This window comes from Ovis canadensis, chromosome 25 (assembly GCF_042477335.2).
Source record: "Ovis canadensis isolate MfBH-ARS-UI-01 breed Bighorn chromosome 25, ARS-UI_OviCan_v2, whole genome shotgun sequence".
NCBI lineage: Eukaryota > Metazoa > Chordata > Mammalia > Artiodactyla > Bovidae > Ovis > Ovis canadensis.
Window position 1 is genome coordinate 61,078,720 of NC_091269.1, and position 6,000 is coordinate 61,084,719.

Below are 6,000 nucleotides of genomic sequence, written 5' to 3' on the forward strand. Positions count from 1 at the left end.
GGCAGAGGGGCAGGACGCTGCGGAGGGTGCTGTTTCCTGATAGGAAATGTTCCTTCTCTAAGTGAGGTATTGGACTACCTTTGGCTGTGTAGCTATGGATCTTTTTGAAAGTGTGTGTTCCCGTTTGAGCAGTTATTCAGAAGAGGTCAAGAGCTGAGAGCCACAAGAATGGTGTCAACTCCTCTTAATGCAGGAGTAACAAGTTGGGGGGAAGCTCAGTCCAGCCTGCATCATTGATGCCTTCAGTGTATAATATTTAAGACCAAAGACTCTGACTCCAGGGATGCACCAATATTGTGGCCTCCTGTCAGCAGTTCCTGGGCTCCATTCCTTGGGTTAGACATACAAGAATCATTTGCCTGTATAGGCTTAGGGCTTCCCAGGTGCCGCTAGTGATAACAAACCTGCCTGCCAGTGCAGGAGATAGGAGACGCGGGTTTGATCCCTGGGTGGGAAGATCCCCTGGAGTAAGAAATGTCAACCCACTCCAGATCCTTATCTGGGGACAGAGAAGCCTGGGGGGCTATGGCCCATCGGCACAGAAAGAGTGGGACACGACTGAAGCAACTTGGCACACACCACAAATATCCATTTAATAAAAACTCACATTTACATGATTCCAGCTTGTGCTTCATCCAGTCCAACATTTCTCATGATGTACTCTGCATGTGAATTAAATAAGCAGGATGACAATATGCAACCTTGATGTACTCCTTTCCCGATTTGGAACCAGTCTGTTGTTCCATGTCCACTTCTAACTGTTGCTTCTTGACCTGCATAGATTTCTCAGGAGGTAGGTCAGGTGGTCTGATATTCCCATCTCTTGAAGAATTTTCCACAGTTTATTGTGATCCACACAGTCGAATGCTTTGGCATAGTCAATAAAGCAGAAGTAGGTGTTTTTCTAGAACTGTCTCACTTTTTCAATGATCCAGCGGATGTTGGCAATTTGATCTCTGGTTCCTCTGCCTTTTCTAAATCCAGCTTGAACATCTGGAAGTTCATGGTTCGTGTATTATTGAAGCCTGGCTTGGAGAATTTTAAGCATTACTTTGCTAGAGTGTGAGATGAGTGCAGTCGTGTGGTAGTTTGAGCATCTTTGGCACTGCCTTTCTTTGGGCTTCCTTTGTGGCTTAGCTGCTAAAGAATCCACCTGCAATGCAGGAGATCTAGGTTCGATCCCTGGGTTGGGAAGATCCCCTGGAGAAGGGAAAGGCTACCCACTCCAGTATTCTGGCCTGGAGAGTTCCATGGACTATATATTCCATGGTGTCCCAAAGAGTAGGACATGACTGAGCAACTTTCACTTTCACTTTGGTTGATCCTGGCGGCTCAGATGGTAAAGAGTCTGCCTGTAATGCAGGAGACCTGGGTTTGATCCCTGGGTCAAGAAGATCCCCTGGAGAGGGAAATGGTAACTCACTCCAGTATCCTTGCCTGGAAAATCCCGTGGATGGAGGAGCCTGGCAGGCTACATACCATGAGGTCGCAAAGAGTCGGACACGACTGAGCGACTTTACTTTCACATGATTAGGTCTTTAAAACTTTGGGTAAAAGCCAGGGCAAGTGTCCTCACTTGGCTGGGTAGGCAGCTGATTCTAGACGGGGGGGGGGGGGGGGGGGGGGCAGGGAGGAGGGCGGGTAGACCCTATAGAGGGCGTGTCAGGTCTCAGCCTTGTTCAACCTGCAGACGTCTGTGGATTCTGCCATAGACTGCTAAGGCCCCTCTTCTCAGAGTGGAGAGGGTCTAATTGGATGCCAATTGCCTAAGCACATGTTAAAATGCATATCCCTGGGCTCCATTACTGCCAAATTAAACCAGAGCTTAGGAGTGGAGTCCAGACACTGTGGGAAGAGGCCGTAGGGTCAGTGCACTCCTGGAGTCAGAGGTCTCTGGTCTTAAATACCATATATTGAGGGCCTCAGACGCAGTCCAGGCTAAGCCTCCCCCAGCCTGTCAGTCTTGCATGAAGAGGATGTTGGCGCTTACCATTCTTCTGGGTCTCCACTCTGGACCTCTCTGTATAGCCACTCAAAGAGGAACACACACTTGACCCTCTCCGGGAGAGCGAGCCCCTAGCAAGTTGAAACAATGTTACTAACATGAGTGTTTTTGAACAGGGGAACCTAGCTTAAGAACCACACCTATGATTTTTAATAAAGCGTTTCTTTTTTAACTTTTAAACTTAGAGACACATTTCTGAACTACTATAACTGTTGGGCTACAAGTTATCCCCTGAATTCATTATACTTATTCATGCCTTTTATTTCATGCCTTGTAAGTCCTATCACTGACCTAGAATTTATCATACACACAGAGCAATCTGGTATAGGATACCCTAGATTGGAAAACCCCCATACTTCTCACAGTTCCTCAACACAAACCACAACTCTCTCTTTGCTGCCTTCTACCTCCTGGAATGCCCATGCTGTGTTCAAAAGCCCCTCTCTTTATATCTCCTTCCTCCTCCTAGATATCCAAGCAGACTTATCACAAAATAACTTTCAGGGATTCCCTGATGGTCCAGTGGATAGGACTTGGCAGTTTCATTGCCGGAGCCCCAAGTTTGATCCCTGGTCAAGGACCTAAGGTCTTGCAAGCAGCATATTGCATCCAAGAAAGAAAAATTCAACTCTCCTTAGGTTAATCTAGAAATGTAATGTTTGCCAGTAGGGCTTTTTGAAAATAAGGAAAACCGATTATAAAGTTTACATTGAAATATGTACAAGCAACTGTAGCCAAAAATAGAACAGAAAGTTTAAATTGATAGAGGGATGTAGGTATGATAAAGCGCTTTTCAAATTAGTTTTTTTAAAAAAAGAGCACTTCTTCTAAAAATGTTTTACAAAGCTAGATTCCTCTCAACTTTATCCCAGAATAAATTCCTGATGGAGCAAATATTTACATATAGTAAATAAAATCACACACTTGAAATTTTTTATAAACTTGGAGTGAAGAATCCCTTTCTAAGTATGACTCAAAACCCAAAGACATAGACAAACAAATGGATAATTAACTTGATAAGAATAAAAATTTTTTTGTATTTTTTAAAATGCAGCTAACATCAGAAGTTAAAGTACAGACATGGAAAAGTATTTTCGATTGATACCTTTAATCTATACAGAGCTCCCCCAAATCAATAAGAAAAAGATTAACAACCAAACAGAAAAAAAAGGCAAAGGCCATGAAGAGACAATTCACAGAAAAGGAGTTATAGATGGTCATGGACTGTGGAGCCTGGTGGGCTACCGTCCACAGCGTCACAAAGAGTTGGACACCACTGAGCGACTTCACTCACTTTAACATGGGAAAAGATGTTTAACCTCACTCCCAATAAGATCAATGCAAATCGAAACTGAGATATTACATCAAAAATGACATAGCCTTCCAGTTGAAAAGGGTGTAGGAAACAGGCATGTGTGTGTTGCTGGCAGCAGCATAAAATTTTTTTTTATCTTTGGCCATGCTGTGCGGCATGCAAGATCCTTATTTCCTGACCAGAATCAAAACGATGCCCACTGCATTAGAGGCCTGAGGTCCTAAACCCTGGACAGCTATGGAAGTCCTGCAGCAGTATAAATCGATAAAATGTCTGCAGAGGTATCTGGCAATATTTGTGAAAACTTTAAAGCACCTTTCGATTCAATAGATTCGTCTTATCTTAAAGATACACATGTGCCCATATAATTTTTTAGAAATTTATGTATTTTTAATTGGAGGATAATTGCTTTACAATGTTGTGCTGGCTTCTGCCGTATATCAGCATGACTCTGCCACAGGTACACATACGCTCCCTCCCTCTTGAAGTCCCTCCCGCCTCCCACCGCATCCGCACCTCTAGGCTGTCGCAGAGCGCCAGGCTGAGTTCCCTGCGCTACACGGCAACTGCCCGTTAGCCAGCTGTTCCACATATGGCAACACAAATATTTCAAGGCTACTCTCTCAATTCGCCCTACCCTCTCCTGCGCTTGCCGTGGCCATGAGTCTGTTCTCTATGTCTGAGTGTCTATTCCTGCCCTGAAAATAGGTTCATCAGTACCATGTTTCTAGATTCCACGTATACGTGCTAGTATAAGGGATTGGTTTTTCTCTTTCTGACTTACTTCACTCTGTATAACAGGCTCTCGGTTCATTCACCTCACTAGAACTGACTCGAATGTGTTCCTTTTTATGGCTGAGTAATATTCCATTGTATATATGAATATGTACCGCAATTTCTTTATCCATTCATCTGCTGAGGGGCGTCTAGGCTGCTTCCGTGTCCTGGCTATTGTAAATAGTGCTGCAATGAACATCGGTGTACATGTCTCTTTCACTTATACCCATACAAACGTTTACATGTACAAAACATCCTTTCAGCATGACTTGTAATAAGAAAAGATTGGCAGCTGCCCCATATCCACTAACAGGGGATCGGTTAAATAAACCACAGTTCAGGCAGTGGAAGCCTGTTCATCCTGCGAAAAAGACCAAGAGAGATCTTTGGAGCACTGTTATGGAACAACCTCCAAGCTATATTATTTAAGGCAAAAATCGCATGAAAAACATGGCTCATAAGAGTGTACATACTGTTATAATTTGTGAGAAAAGGAGAAAGAACACATGCAGATACCCTGAATCTGCACGAAATACCAAGAAACGGGCTTGGGGTTGCCGAGGGAGAGCAGCACGAGGAAGACTGCTCACTACGCATGCTTTTCACTGTTTATTTGTGTATTTAAATTTGTATGTAATAACATTAAATAAAAATAACATAAATGACTTAAAAGAAAATAACGCTTCTGGGTTTAGATTGACAGAAAAACCAGATCCCAACAGAGCAGAGGGTTGTTAACAACACAGGAAATAAGAATCAGCTAAAAGACTCCCTGGACTAAAGAGAGAGCCTGCCTCCAGTATGTGGAGACAGACCCAGAAATCAGTCACCTCAAGAAATGATGCCGGGACATTCACACAACACATGCAAAATGCAGTTTGATCCTGACATCACACTGTATGAAAAATAACTCAAAATGGGTGAAAGACTCATATGTAAGAACCAACACTATAAAACCCTCAGGAGAAAACACAAGGGCAAATCCTCGTGGCTCTTGGATAAGGCAATGGTCTCTTAGATATGACACCAAAAGCCCACACAACGAAGAAAAAAATAAATTACTGTTCATCAAAACTTGAAACTTCTGTCCTTCAGAGGACGGCATCAAGAAAGTGGAAAGATAACCTACAGAAATAGGAGGAAAAAAATTTAATGATGCATCTGTTAGAAGACTTGTATCTAGAATACACACAGAATTCTCACAATTCAATGATAAAAAACCGAACCCAGTTTTAAAATGGAAAAAGGATCTGCATAGACATTTCTTCAAAGAAGATGAACAGATGCCTGACGCAAGCATATGAAAAGAAGCTCAGCATCATTAGCCATCACGGGAAATGGAAAATCGAAACTACAGTGAAATGTCATTTACACACATCAGGCTGTTATCAGAACATCAGCACATATGGTGAGGGTATAAAGAAGACAGAACCTTGTGCCCTGATGGTGAGAAGTAAAGTGGTGCGGCTGCTTTGGAGAAACAGCCTGATAGTCCCTTGAAAAGTAGAGCACAGAATTACTCAGCGATTCCTCTCCCAAGAGAAACGAAAACACGTTGACAAAAAATTGCCTATGATTATTCACAGCATTTATTCATAATAGCCAAAGGTTGGAAACAGTCCAAATGTCCATCAGCTCATAAGGGGATAAACAAACTGTGGTATATCCATACAATGGAATATTGTTCAGTCATAAGAAGGAACAAACTACTGCTGGGACAAAGTACATGCTGCAGCAGGGAAGGGCCTTGAAAATATTTATGGTAAGTGAAGTAAGCCAGTTATAAAACACCACAGAACATATGACTTGATTTGTATGAAATACCCAAATAGGCACACAGTGATAGCAGATTCGTGGCTGCATCAGACCCTGGAGGAGCAGGGAGGGGGTAGAGAGTTGAGGA